At 45.8% G+C, this 15,327-nt stretch overlaps 1 protein-coding gene across 4 annotated transcripts in view; it reads right to left on the bottom strand.

Annotated features, from left to right (window-relative positions):
* Positions 1 to 15,327, bottom strand: part of TSPAN11 (tetraspanin 11) — a 163,516-nt gene that overhangs the window by 73,297 nt on the left and 74,892 nt on the right. The window lies entirely within an intron of this gene.

Here is a 15,327-nt window from a genome sequence, read left to right as displayed (position 1 = left end):
AAAAAAAACCCCGCGATTGCGATCTGCGGCGGCAATTCGGTGGGAGGTCCTTTGCTCCGAGCGGGAGTGAGGGACTGTCCGCCGAATTGCCGCCGAATAGCTGGACGTGCCGCCCCTCTCCGGAGCGGCTACCCCAAGTACCTGCTTGACAAGCTGGTGCCTGGAGCCGGCCCTGCACTTAAGTAGCTAACACAGATCGGCAGAAACATGCTGAGCAGGAAATGAAGGAGTTAGGAAACAAAGAGAAGACTACCAAAGGAAGAGCAAGTGGGGATGAAAGGAAAAGATGGGAAGGCCGTGCCAATGGGGAGAACAAGGAGCAGGAGGATGCTAATGGGTTCCTTTATCAGAGACACTGGCTTTAACAAACATTTGTCTCCCTTGTAAAGAAATCATGGCTGGGTTGGAGCAATTCAGGTGACTAGTGCATCAAGGATAACATCATAGTTTGGACCCTGCTTCAGCAAAGCACATAAACATATGCTTACATCCATACTTACTTAGCAAAGCAATTATGCACATACCTAATAGCCAATGTGCTTAAGTGCTTTGCTGAATTGGGGCCTTAAACATTAATGGCTTTTCACACTATGCATGGTCCAAAGCAGATTTTATAAATTCATAAGCCTATTTTGCAGCCATTTAGAAACAAAACCATAACAAACAAACAAAAAACAACAACCTAGCAAAGCAAATGTACACTGAGAAATCTGCACATGGAAAACTTCAAGTTCAAGGATTTGGCTGGTCTCATGCTCTCTCTCCTGCACGCTATTCATGGGGGGGGGGGGAAGGTTTTTTTAACAGTGGCAAAACTGCACTTTGTGTCTCACCCTTTCACAAATTAAAAGCAGCGATTTCCAGAAAGATTCATATTGAGACATCGGCCAACCAGGTGAAATTTCAGCCCCAAAGTTGAAAAAAAAATCACTAAAAATTATGAGCATCTACAAATTGGGATTAGAATGTAAACTGTTTTACAACCTTAATTAATGTAGAATGGTCAACATCTGTGCCCACTGTAAAGAACCAAATACCGGTCATTTATTGACGTTTAATTTCTCAGTTTATTCCATTGCCTCTTTTTTAACCTGTAAATAATAATCCTGAGAGAGGTATTTTCCCATTACCCAGTATAAAATATAGGAATTAGAGGGTCTCAGAACCTGGGCTCCAGCCTGAGCGGGAACACCTACCCTGCTATTTTTAGTTCTGGAGTGAGAGCCCTGCAAGGCCGAGTCCTGTAAGTATCAATGATGCTACTCATAGGCATAAAATTAGGCATGCCGATAAGTATGTGCAGGATCAGGACCCAAAGTCTCAGCTTTCAGAATCAAGCTGGGTTCTCTCCTTGCACATCAACTGTAATAGGGATTCTGCAGGCCAAAGTATGTGCTCAGAGACACATGGGTAAACATCATTGTCTTCAGTAAGTTTTCAAAAGTGCAACTAATTGGCCCTGTAACTGTAACCTAAAACAGTTTTGTTGATGATGCTCAAGAAGTAATACAATCCAGCTCCCTCTCTGTGAGCTGTGCTGGCTTTGCAGGGCTAACATAATGACCACCTGCTTGGCTCATCAGCAGGCTCTGAACCTGGGATCTTCAGCATGAGGTTCAATTGCTTGAGCTAAAGGAGAAACTCCTCTAGCTGGCAGCCCTAATAGAGTCTTATCCTCTTATGAGGACCAGCCGCTAGGGCAGGGGTACTCAGCAAGCGAATTGCAATCTGGACTGCCAGATGCTTCTGAACAGACCCCAAAAACTTTTTATTTACTTATTATCATTATTGGGTTTTTTAAATTTTCTCTGGAGTCTGGACCTTTACTATACCTTGACCAAGAAATTTGGACCTTAACAAAAAATAATTGACTACCTCTGCCCTGGGGGGACAAAAACCACCATTGTACAAGTCAGGGTTACACTGACAAGAGTAAAAAGGAAAAAGAAATAATTTGTCACTAAGTTATGGCTCTGAATATACATAGGCAGCAGATTTACAAAGGGTCGTTTTCAAGGTAGAACCAAAGTACAAAGAATTCATTGCTTTTATACCTTTGGATATTTGTTCTTCAAATTTACCTCCTTGTATACAAGTGTATGTGCTGTTCTATTACCAGCCGCGAGGCTAGATAGCCACTTTTGAAAGGATGATTGTTAGGGTCCAATGAACGTTTGTACCTTACTCTCTACCATACTGGGGTCTTCCCCTCCACCCTGGGGTATGCATTCTAGCCATGATTCTAATATGACATCCTTAGGAGTATTATTATTCAGTTTAGGTTGTTGCTAAAAAGGTGACCTCCTGTGTTTTTCTTGCATATCTCCCATTCAAGTATTGACCAAACACAACTCTGCTTAACACACAAGGAGGGAAAAAGAGCTCAACCACAAATGTGACCACTGCAGACTAAGGCAAACCTGACTGTATGACTGCCATCAGTGGCAGACTTGGAAATAGGGGGAACTTGTGTAAATTGACTTCAGTGGAGCTATGCTGAGTCATACCATCAAAGCATCTGGCCCTCCAACTGCAATTAAAGAGACCTAGGCCCTGATTTCCCTCTTACTCTGGTGTAACTCCATTGACTTCAATGGAGATAATTCTGATTTACTCTAGTGTAAAATGGAGAATGGGGACTTTGTTTTCAAAACATCACCCAGTTCATTCCTATTGTCACCTTCTTCACTTGCAGAGGACCGAGATGAGCAGAATTGGATACACTTTGCTCTTAATGACACTATGTGAAAGGAACCCCCTGCAGTTTTTTTCACAGCTATTGAAAGAACTCTCAGAGCCAGAGCCATATCAACATCAGCATTTTACCAGCATTCTTTTTCTTAGTACATAGAACCCCAGTCAAAGAAAACTCTCAGCTTGATTCTCCTCACCTGTACGCTGGTGTAAACCAGGAGTAACTCTGTTGAAGTCAACAGAGCAATATCAGTGTAAAATCAGAATCAGGCAATCTAAATGCTCACCCATTATTAACGGAATGCTACAGTACACAAAGCACCACTGAAACTGTCTTATAGTATAGTATCTATAGGAGGTCCATACCCATGGTATGACATTATGCATATTCAAAATTCTGGTTAAATGTAAATACTGTACATACACTTAAAATTGATTATATTAGTGCTTTCTAGAACATAAAAGGACCAGTACTACATTAAAAACCCATGGAGAGAAAATTTTCATTTTACAGTAAATAATACTCCTGTATGTTTATAGAGCACCTGTCAACCCAGAGAAATCCCAGAGTGCTTTACCAGCTACCTACCACTGAAACATACATGCTTCTGGGGAGAAACACAGCAGCTGTTTTAACAGAACAAAGCACAGAACGCACACAGAGTCCGAGGGATACCAAGTGAAGTGTACCATATCCAGTTAAAACTGCAGGGACAACCTAAGAAGGCAGAATGTAATTAACAGAACTGAAACAAATCTAAGGTGAGAAGGGTTAACAAATAACCCTACTTACGTTAAGGATCCCATTCAGGACCTTGGTTTTATGACTCATTAAGCTCTCTGGATCAGGGACCATCTCAGCGTTATATGTCTGTATAGTACCTAGCACAATGGGGCCCTGGCCTCTAGGTGGTACCATAATTAAAATTAAATAAATAATAAATAAATATGTTGGCTAGAGAAATGCTAAGGAAGCCTGGAACCTTTCAACTGCTTTCTTTTGGAATTGGGCACCAACAAGAAGGCCAGGGATTCTGTAAGTTTTGGGGTGTCACTCCTGACCACATCTGTGGAGGTAAGGATGAAAGGGCAGAATCCAACCCCACTAACCCTATGGAAGTATAAGAAGGAAACTCCTCAAGTTAAAACTCATGGAGTTTCTTCTCCCCTTTGTGGATTATTCCAGCACACAATGGACCCCTATAGTAACAAAAGTTAAAATAGTGGAACTAAATATAACCATGGCATTAAAGAGCTGTTCCTCTTTAGAAAGCAAATGGAAAAAGGGCTGGGATGCTTCATTTTAATAGAGCTATTTTACCCTTAAGAATACAAAGCAGCTTGCCAAAATCTGGGGAAATGTTAAAAAATTATTCCTTTCCATTAATCTTTTTTTTTTTTTTTTGAGTTCTGGAGGTGGATCATTATGCTGGTAATTTTACAGTTGATGCATTTGTTACACGGGATTCTAAGAACAGTGATTAGAATGCTTGCCTCATTAACTTGTCACTTCTCCTGCTAATCTCCTCCACACCTGCATGTCTTACATATTGAAAAATAGTAATGTTCCAAGAGTATTGTGAGAAATTAACATCCAATAAAATCTAGGTCAGACGAGAGAATTCAACTTTCAGGCAGGATTTTTTGGAAAATCACAAGCTTACCAAAACCCATTAGTTTCTGTGGCTCAGTCCGAAATTCATTTCTGATACCACCTGGGACACCAAATACTTATTACATTTTTTTTGAAGGGGAACGTTAACAAAAGGATGGCTTCATTTTGTCAGCACCAATTCATGTGTCACTGAAACAGCATTACAAATACAATTCCAGGGTTCTCCTAACAGAATATAATTGCTATGGTTGCTATTGAAGAGAAAAATTATACCTTCTTTTAATGGCAGTCTAAATTAGTACATGCCATCACCTCACAGGGATTTTTTAAAAAATCAAGTCTTCTATTAATACTTAGTCAAGTCATCAGAAATCTTTCTAGAAATGTAAAGAGTAAAAGAAATATCAGACAAAAGTGTCTTTTAAACGCCTCTTTCTTTCCTAGTAAATAAATGTGCTGAGGAAGCTAGTGGCACGCTCAGAATAAATACACTTGCCTCATGAGAAATGCGGTTTGTTTGGTGGTGAAAATAAAGCCAGGCTATTTTTTTCCCAGCAACTCTTGAAGGTTCTTTCCCCCATCAGCATAGAGTTCTGATTCATTAGTTAAATGAGGATGACAATTATGGCTCAAACCCCAAGCTCAGCATCCAGTCTGATTAGTTTGGCTAGCCTCTGAGTAGATATGCAGGGAGGTGGGGAGAGAAAATTCTGCTACAGAGCTGCTCACTAGACCTACTTCACCACTACGGAGGCCTACCTGGAGACCTACTGAAGCCCACTCCTGCCTGAGAGTGGAGAAAAGGTGATGGTTGTGGGAAAGGATCATTACATCAGCCTTGCACCTGACTCATGCCCATGCATGCTGCCACAAAGGGGCCTCACGCAGAGTGGGGTAGTGAATAGCACAGGTTCCATTGCAGAAGGACCCTCTGTCTATGGAGGAAGTGACTGGATTGCATCCAACTGATAAAGTATAAGAAAAGCCAGTTCTGAACTAAGGCCTGATCTGCACGTAGCCTTGTATCAACCTAGTTGCACATATACCTACACTTAAACGTGTCTCCCACCGACATAAATGACCTGTTACAGAGACACAGTAACACCACTTACCCAAGTGGTGTTGAGATTGATGCAGCATGAGTGTAGACACTACATTACCAATGTTGACCTTTACAGTCCTCCAGCATCTGTCCCACAATGCCGGACACTGACCGTTCTGGTCACAATTGTGAAATCTACTGCCCAGGGGTTACGGAGAGCAGAAAGCCTCCCTCTCCTTTAAAGCCCTGCGAATTTTGGAAATGCCTTTTCCTGATTGTACATCTTGGCAAGCGCATCTAGCAGTTCTCCACTGTTGCGTACAACTGCTCATGCTCACTACATGCTCCAGACTAGCTCTGGCTTGTGACAGGAGATGGTGAATCTCCTGGGCCTGTGGGGAGAAGAGGCTGTGCAGGCACAGTTACTGACCAGCCATAGAAATGTGGACAACTACAAGCAGATTGCATAGGGGAGTCAGGAGAAGGGGTATGACAGGGACCAACAGCAGTGCAGCATGAAAGCGAAGGAACTGCATTAGGCCTCCCTGGCCTTCCGATATGCCTAACAGTCAATCCAGAGCCAAGCCACGGATCTGCCATTTTTACAAAGAGTTGTGCTGTGAGCCAGGATCCATTTGAGACTCCATCGCAGTCCAGTCAGTCCCAGCAGTTGAGCACGGGCGAGCTCGGTGCAAACGAAGGATCCTTGGGTAAGTGTGTAAATTTATTTTCCATTACAGTGATGGCACCACCAACTTAACAGGACACAGCTACCAACTTTGCATGAATTTACTCGTACTACAGGAGGCAGTGGTACAACAAAGAGAGGTAGTGTTCTTGTTTGTATTTCATTTCTCTGTAGAGTCAGCCAACGGGGCGCCACGCAGAGCAGTTTGTTTATGTACACAGGGATGTCTCTTAAATCCTCCTGAGAGATCTGGATGACACTTTCAAGGAGGCACTGTGCAATCCTCTCCCAAAAGCTTCTAGGGATGGCAACCTAATTTCTTTCTCTGCAGGAGGACACTTTCCCACAGCAGTCAGCGATAACTTCAGCAGGCACCATTGCAGTACAGAGGCTAGCAGCATACGGGCCTGGGCTGCTTCAGGACGCCAGCTGCAGCTGTATTCTCTCTGCCTTTGTTACCCTCACAAATGAGGTATCAGCTAAAATAACCACCACCTGTGGAAAATGGTGCCAGTATTCAGAGCCATTGCCTAAAATACTCATAGCTTCATGCAACTGAGCAAGTCCCTCTTCATTTCCCTCATCCCTGGTGGGCCAGGCTCAGCATGGCTGGTGTTGTGAGTGGCACAATGCACAAAACTCCAAAGCAGAAGTGTCAATAAGCATGTCTTGTGCAAAACTTTAGCGTAGCAAGGGAGGGAGTTCTGAACCTTAACATTTGATTTCTGTTGCGACTATACGGACAATGGTACCTCTGTGTGTTTTATCTGCAGCTGCAGCAGTCTTGAGGGCTCCCCCTACACACCGATGGAATGCCAGAGCCAGATAAGGAGAAGAAAGAAGAGGACTTGGGAATGACATGTTCAGTGAGATCCCGCAAGCCACTGCTGCATCAGACTGTGAGCAGAGGGCCTGGAGGGTGAACACTGAACACAGCCTGGAGAAGGAAAGAGCAGACTGGAGCAAGGCCCAGGACTCCCAGCAGGGAAAGGAGAGGGAGATGCACAAGGACATAATGGGGCTTCTCTGGCAGCAAACACAGATGCTGCAGACTCTTGTGGACCTACAGGTTCAACAATCATGGGCTTGTCTCTCTTTGCAGTCCATGGAGAGCTCCATTGCAGCACCTCCCTACACCCCCCTCAACATTCCATGTCGCACCAGGGATCACAGACCTACCACTACCACTTCCCACCAGGGGACATTAAGGACAATTACAGCTTCACATACATGACATGCGAAAACTACGGTTGCTGTATGTGTATGTAACTAAACTGGACATGAGTGTTCTTTCCCCTTGTTAAATTCTGTCCCATTCATATATTAAGTTTTTAATGTATTTGCTTTTAAATTGCACAGATTTTTTTTGCATTTATTTTATTACTGAATAAAATTCTATTATTTGGAACGTAATTCACCTTCATTAGTTCACATGTGCTGTAGAGTGTCCAGCAGTTCTGGAAGCGCCTGTTTACTTGTTACTGTACAGTGTGACACAACTCATAGGATCAGTGACAAACAGTTTAATAATCACAAATGTACAAGCGCTGCACAATTCCTAACAGGCCCCAAAACAGCAGGGCCAGGCAGAGCACGGTATACTACAACGCATTACCATGGCTCATGGTAAAAATGCTCTTTCAAAGCCTCCCTGGGCAGCATAGCCCTACACTGGACTTTTCTCGTAGCCCTTGTGGCTGTTTGCTGAGTTTGAACAGTCAGACACTCCCCCTCCACCCTAGCAGCAGCTTTTCCCCTTTGGGTCACAAATAGTATGCAGGACATAACAGGCAGCTATAACCACTGGGGTATTTTTTTCCACTGAGATCTGATTCTGTGAGTAAGCAATGCCATCATCCTTTCAATCTACCAAACACATTCAATTGTCATTCTGCACCTGCTGAGCCACTAGTTGAATCCTTCCATGGCACTGCCCAACTGGCTGGCATATAGCTTCATGAGGCAGAGGAGCAAGAAATAGGCTGGCTTCCCCATGATCTCTACTGGCTTTTATGCACTGCCACTGGTAAACCACCATTTGGGAAAGAAAGGCCCTGTTTATCGCTTTCTGAACGGTCCTGTGTTCTTAAAAGATGTAAGCATCATTCCTGTTCCCTGGTCAGCCCACACTGATGTCAGTGGAGTGGTACCAGTCACCCAACAATGCTTGCATAATGATAGCAAAGTAGCCCTTTCTGTAGATGGACTCTGTGGCAAGATGGTCTGGTGTTGAAATAGGGATGTGTGCTGTTTATTGCTCCACCACAGTTCAGGAACCCCACTGCTGAAAATCCATCCACTATGTCCTGCACATTGTGCAGAGTCAGTCTTGCTTAGCAGGAGACGATTAATGGCCCTGCACACTTGCATGACAACAGCCCCCACAGTGGATTTTCCAATTCCAAAATGATTTTCCACCGACTCAGCAATCCAGCACTGCAAGTTTCCACAGTGTAATCGCCACTCGCTTCTCTCACTTTGGTGTCCCTTGCGCTGGAGCGAGCTCGGCACACAGATCCAGGAATGTAACCTTGTGCATCTGAAAGTTCTGCAGCCACCGCTTGTCATCCCAAACCTGCATTATGATGTGAACCCACCAGTCAGTGCTCATTTCTTGGGCCCATAAGCAGCACTGAATGATTTGCAGCTGCTTTGTGAATGCCACCTGCAACCTTGAACTGGTTTGCGCAATGTCCCACGGTGATCTGTCCTCTGGGAAACCATCATGTTCCACACTGATTCGGTTCTTCTTATGGCAATGCAGATACCAGAGCATTCTGCATCCTGTGCTTGCAAAGCTCGAGACCATAGTGCAGGCCCCATGCTTCTGTCAGAGATGGCAGACAGTGACGAGGGCCATGCAGGTTAGTGAGATTTTTCTTTTAAAAAGTGCAAAAATTATGGGCTGCAGATGACATTATGGGATGGAGACAGCTGCACACTGGGAAGTTAACCCCTTGCTCCCAGTCCCCCATTTGCGGCTCAATTCTGCCCCATCATGCATTGCCAAAACTTCCCAAAAGACAGTGCACTGGATGGTGGTGGATGGCCCATTGCGCTGTACATCAACACAAGCACTCCTGAGGAGTACGTGCCAGGGTGACACAAGGAGCCATGTGTGCAGACGCACAAGTGACATATTAACTGCATGGCCAAAGTTTGTAGTGCAGCCATGGCCTCAGACTACTCACAAACACGTGTAAGAGGTAAGAACAGCAGGCCAAATCCTGTTCAGTTTACTGCAACTGAAGCTAATGAGGCTCCTCACATGAGTAACGTGAGAAGCAATGTAGAAGAGGATTGTGGCATACAATTAAAGCCTGGGTTAAAAAACAGTCGAAGGCACTGATCCTGCAAGCAGCTCCGCAAAGGCCGACCGCACTGGGATCAGGATTCTGTCTCTAGGGTTGCCACCGATCCCAGTTTTCCCAGGATCAGCCTTTTTTTTTTTTTTTAAAGGTATCTGTCCTGGGAAATCTGTAAGTCTTCCTGGGACACAAAGTCCCATTTTTGTTGGTCTTGCCCCCTCTTGTTCCTCCAACCCCTAGTGATTGCAATGTGTGCATGAGGAAGGGTGGGGCAGTCAGCACCTGCGCAGACGGATCTCTAGTTCTTGAGTGTCAGGGAGCCGAGAGGATGGGGTGGTTTAGGAGCAGTGAGTGGGACAGAGGGAGCTTGGCACCAGCAGCCCCCAGTCACCACCACACAGGTACCAGCTGTGAGTGTCACTGCCAGGTGGGAGTGAGATAGATCCAGCTGGCACCAGGTCTTACTTGGAGAAGTTGGTGACTGGGGCAGCCCCATGAGCAGGAACCCACAGGGGCTGCTGCCCTCTCCCGAGAGTGGGATGGGTAGATGTCTCAATATTCGTACCTCAGAGGTGGCAACCCTCCGTGGAATGGGCGATGAGACGGCTCAGGTGGGAGCAGAGAGAGGAGGCGGTGGTGAAGGGGAGCACCATTTGGCAGCACTTTGCAGTGGTGACAGGGCGGTCGGATGTGGCTGCCTGCCAACACTGTGATGCTGGCTCCCATGTGGCCAGGGGGAGGAAAAGTGAGACCAGTGCCCTTGGGACCCACTTAAGGAAGCAGCACCCAGAGGTGCTGAGGGGAGCAACAACGATCCCCTGGGGCCACCAGCTCCACCATACCAGCTGCCACTGCCCACTAGAACATCAGGTTAGCTCCCCAAGCCCCACTCCCTTATGTGCCCAGGTGCAGCACACACCACCGTGCCCGGGTCAGGTCCTCAGTGGGGAAAAAGGCGGAGCTCATTCCAGTGACAGGCCAGGAATGCCCCTACTGAGCAATGGAGGGAAGCTTTCCTGAAGGGGCAGGCCAAGACCTCAGCCCAACTTTTCAGCCAGGCTGTAACCTCAAGCACTGAGCTGCCCGCAGGCCCACCCATGGAAGGAGGAGAACTGAAGAGCTGGGTCACTTTCTGATTTCCTTTAAAAAAAACACACGATGCCCCCCCAACTCCTCCCCCCCAAATACGTTTGTTTTGTTTGTTGAATGTTATTTGTTTGTTAATTAATTAAGTTAGTTCTGATTCTCTGTTCCTACCCTGGGGACTACACCATTGCATGATGGGAAGGCTTGTGTCTCCCAATGACCCTGGGAACTGTTGTTGTTGGAATTTTGTCTCCTGGTAGGGCCTCCCACGCTGGACATGTCAAAGGGCAGTGACCAGAAGAAAAGCTGGTCCTCCAAGTTGGGGGTTGAGCACTAGTCCAACAGCCTATCCTTGTAAAAACATTAAGTTATAGAACATAACAAGGATTCAGATTCAGATGTTTTTCTGTTATTTGGTTGCTGCTCCACATTATTTGTGTTTGTGTGGAGGGGAGGGAGTTCATCTCTCTTCCTCACACAATTCCTCCCAAATTACCTCCCCAGTCCTAGCAAATTAAACACATCACAGACAGCAGCAATATAAGTTATGTCAACATGCACACATTGAGTAAGCCAAATGTGATGCAAAATCACTTGCTATTCCACATGATTTGGAATAAAAGTTAAAGAGGCGAGGTGTGGTTCTTCAGACAACTCCTCCCAACTCTCTCCCCCAACATCAGCTTAAGCACAGCACCAATATTTGTTCTGTGACTGCAGTAAAACACACAGAAAAGTAAAAAAACCTAAGATTATCATCAGGGGCTATCAGCAAGGGCAACTACTTGCTGCCCTTTCCGCCTTATTTGGAAGAATGTAAGTTAAAGGGCAGGAGAGAAGGTGTATTCCCTCCAAAGTTACCTCTGCCCCCCACAGCACACCAACAATAAATGTTCTGTCAACAGTCAGCACCACCCATAATAGTAAACAAAGCCATTAAAGAGTAAAACCACTTGCTCTTTATGCAGTATTTGGAATTCAACAAAGCTAAGCATGTGTATGTGTGTGTGTGTGAGTGAGAGAGAGAGATAAAGGTGTGTTCCCTCACACGACTTCCAAATCCTTCCCCATGCCCAAGGGGACCTAATACATGAACATCCCCTCAACAATGTCCTCCTCCTCCCCCTTTCCAGCCATGTCCTCAGGGTCTTCCACTAGGCTGTAAGCTGGTGTCCTGTGTTACACTAAGGTTGTGTTCTGGGGGAAGACAGTGTCTATTTGTTTGGACGAATGAAAGCCTCTCCACATTCCCTGTGGAGAGAGATGTGTCCCTGTTGGAGACAAAAGCATCCGTTGCATTAAAGAGGTGCTCCAAATAGATGCTTGATGGTGGGCAGGAGAGATAGGTGACAAGCATATGATGCAATGTTGGCCACACATCCTTCCTCAGCTGCCAATAACAAAGAGGGTCTGAGTTAGTGGGTACCAGCATCACACCTTGAAAATATCCTTCCACCTTCCTCTCAGCAGCAGAGCATTCCTCCTCCTCCTCAGGGCTGGACCAGGCAACGTGGACCCCTCCAAAGTTCTCCAGTCTGTGCCAAAGGGAGGATGATTTTTTTTCTCTCTGCCTCAGCAACACCCATGGTGGTATTCTCCTCTTGCTGCAGCATCTGCTATGGTGTTAGGTCTTGGTGATGAAGGTATCTTCAATGACCACAGGCAACAGCTTCAAGCCTCCATGTCTGTCAGTCTCTTTTTCACCTGGATTGTTCTTGCCTCGCAGTACCCTGCCTCGCTTTTCCCAGGAAGGAAACCATGGTGCTTTTGAATAAGGGGTCTAGTTATGTTGCCACCCAGTACTGCTCCTGCTCCTTGATGCCTTGGAGATGGCAATTTTCCAGACACCATGATTCCCACCAGGGATTCCCCATTGAAGTCATTGTTTCTGGAAGTGGGTCTGTATGCATCTCAGTTCTCTCTCCAGCAGGCACAGCAAGAGAATTACTTGGCTGACCCCGGCATTGTCCTCATTGACTGGCTGTGTGACCTCACAGTCCTGTAGGAGATTAACTTCTTCATAACCAGCCGATGGGCGGGTACAATTTGGAGGCTGGTCTGGAGCCATGGAGATAGAATGCTGCAACGGAGTCTCTGCGCATACAGACACGCCAGCATGTGAAAGGTGAAGTTCACCTGGTCATCACCGCCTGCATCATCTGGTGGCGTGGCAGTTTGTATGAGTCCTACAGTTGTCTAAGAGTGCAGCACATTGCACAGGACTGGCTGAAGATGCTGCAGAGCTTCCTGGCCATTGTCAGTAGTGTCTTCACCGGGGCATCATGATCTAGAAATTCCTTCACAGACAGACTGAGGCAGTGAACAAGGCAAGGGACATGCTGGAAACCACTATCTTGCATTACTCTGTGATGTTTGCTCCAACATCCATTGGCACAAACCCAGCAGAGATGGTGTGGAGCCCCAGCCACTCCTCCGTGAGAGCACACACTTTGTCCAAGATGTCACTAGGGTGTGCTCTTTTTCACTCCCACACATGGAGAGTAGTGTGATGTTGAATGAGGGTGTACATGTTGCCAGTGCTGTTGCTAACCCAGTGGGCTGTAACAGAGACCACATGTCCGTGGTCAGGTACACATTCCTGCCTTCACACTACTCAGCCCACGCTGTACTACACTTCTCACAGCAGCACACAGATCTGGCACTGCCTTTTTAGCAAAATAGGAGAAGCTGCCTAGGGATCTGCCACCTGGCGCAGCTGCAGCCACAAAGCATCTGAAGCCCTCACCTTCCACCAGGGAGAAAGGAAGAGTGTCCACGGCTAGCATCCTCATGCGTTCTGTGGCCAGTTTCATGGCCATAAGGGGCTTGCAATGATATTTTTGCCAGCTTCTGAAAAGACTCCACTGTGGTCCGTGGAGTGAAGCTGCCTGATTTAGCAGATGAGATAATAGAAAGTGTTGGTGGTGACAGCCCCTCTGACCCAGTAGATCCAGGGCTTGTTTGCTTTCCTCCTGAGCTAACCTTTTGCGGCATGTTTGCGTTCCATACATTTTAGCAGGCCCAGTGTCACCAGTCTTTTGGTGTCATGGACCAGACTGACCCTGTCTGTACAGGTGGCAAATGGCAGAGGTACTGTCCCCAGCATCAGGCTGGGAATGGTTCCAAACCCAGAAGCTTGACTTTTTGCCTTTGGCAGGAAGGGATTGGGGGCTTATAGCTGGTGATGGTTGCTGCTGAGTTAAATGCAGTGTGGAAGCATTGCCTAGTTCCCCCTAAACAATGTCCAGCAGAGATGGAGACAGTGACCTGTTCCCCACCTATGGGCTGTGACTAATAATCACATCCTTTCCAGAACTGACTGAGCTGATCGTCTCTGGACAGTAGCCTGCTGCTGTGCTGGCTCAAGAAAAGAAACCTCATGTAGTGCTGGACTAACGGGAGATGCACTAACCTCTTTTTTCTTCTCACCACTAGTATCACCATCACCCGCACCTGGAGTGGTCAATTCTGCCCCAGGATCCTCTTCAGAGGAGCCATATGCCTCTGGGAAAGTCATATCAACTGGTTCCCCATCTTCACTTCCTGGAGCTCACACTGCAGCACTAACACAACAGCTTCTCCACTCAGCAAGATTCCAGAAGCAAAGGTCTTCTTCCCTCCTCCTCTTCTAAAGTGCTCCACAAAAGAATCCTGCTTGTGAGAAGTCTCAAGCTATGGTCTCCTGGATCAACTAACACAGCTCTCAGACTGCGGCTGTATGAGCAATGGGGAGACATTACTGCTTGAACTGGCAGCGCTGTCAGAGACCGATCTTTTTCTTTGATGAGACTGAAATAACTGCTGCTTTACAGTCCCCGTTTTCATCTTGCAAAAAAGTGAGGGGAAGGCAGGCTTCATGGAAGTGAGGTGAAATCAAGGAATAGTTGCTGCTCTACATTACAGTAGAACCATCAGTCAGCGCAGGTATAGGGTCAGAGAAAGAATACCTTACTGTCCTGCACTGCTGGGAGAATCCTCTCCAAAAGCTGTGGCATCCTGTGTTTCTTTCCCCAAAGATGCAGTCTGCTCTGCTGTTGAGCTCCAGGCAGAGTTTCAAACACACTTCAGGTGGCTACACTGAACCAACTGGAGATAATGTGCCCTCGTTCTATGAAAGCATACCCATGGCAACACGTGACAGATTACACAGAAGTGGAATTTTCCAACATCAACTTGAAACAAAATGGGAAACTCAGAACAAAAAGCTAAAGTCAAAATGAAATAGAAACTCAGAACAGAATGATAACGCTGGAATGAAACAAATGAAAAATTCAGAATGAAATTCTAAAGTTGGAACAAAACAAAATGGTAACGTCAAAACAAAATAAGACAGTTTACAAATTTCGCCAATTGCTCCGAAAATATCTTGTTGAAAGTTTCGTTGAAGCCGAGTCAATATTGCAAAAAAATATTCCTTTGATGAATTGGTATTTTCTGATGTAAAATGCTTTCATCAGAAAATTCTCAACCAGCTCTTCACAGTACCTATGTGGAGCCTCAGAGAAATCAGTGGGGCTCTGCAGCAATGCAGGAATCCGAGGGCATGGAGCAGCTTGTAAAATAAGGGCCTAAAACATGACGATGTATATTAAAGAAAACTAGTAAAAGAAAACAGAACTCTATCCTGTATTTAATAATAATGGCCTCGGGTCAGGTTTTTCCTGGCCATTAATAACCAGCTGGAGGAGTTGAGGCTAGAGGCAGGGCAGGTCTTGATATCTTTTTCCTGTGGATTATGGCATGTAAAATGGGAGATGTTGGTTGTTAAACAAACTGCTATTACCCTATTCATTAAAAAAAATAATAAAAAGAAGACCGTTCCTCTCCCAAACTCATTAAAGTAAATTCCCTCTGCAAGAATGATGAAACACCAGATCTTAATAAATAAAGCCAA

Source organism: Terrapene carolina, unplaced genomic scaffold (assembly GCF_002925995.2).
Source record: "Terrapene carolina triunguis isolate 2854851 unplaced genomic scaffold, T_m_triunguis-2.0 Scaffold112, whole genome shotgun sequence".
Lineage (NCBI taxonomy): Eukaryota > Metazoa > Chordata > Testudines > Emydidae > Terrapene > Terrapene triunguis.
This window is presented reverse-complemented; position numbering and strand designations above follow the sequence as displayed.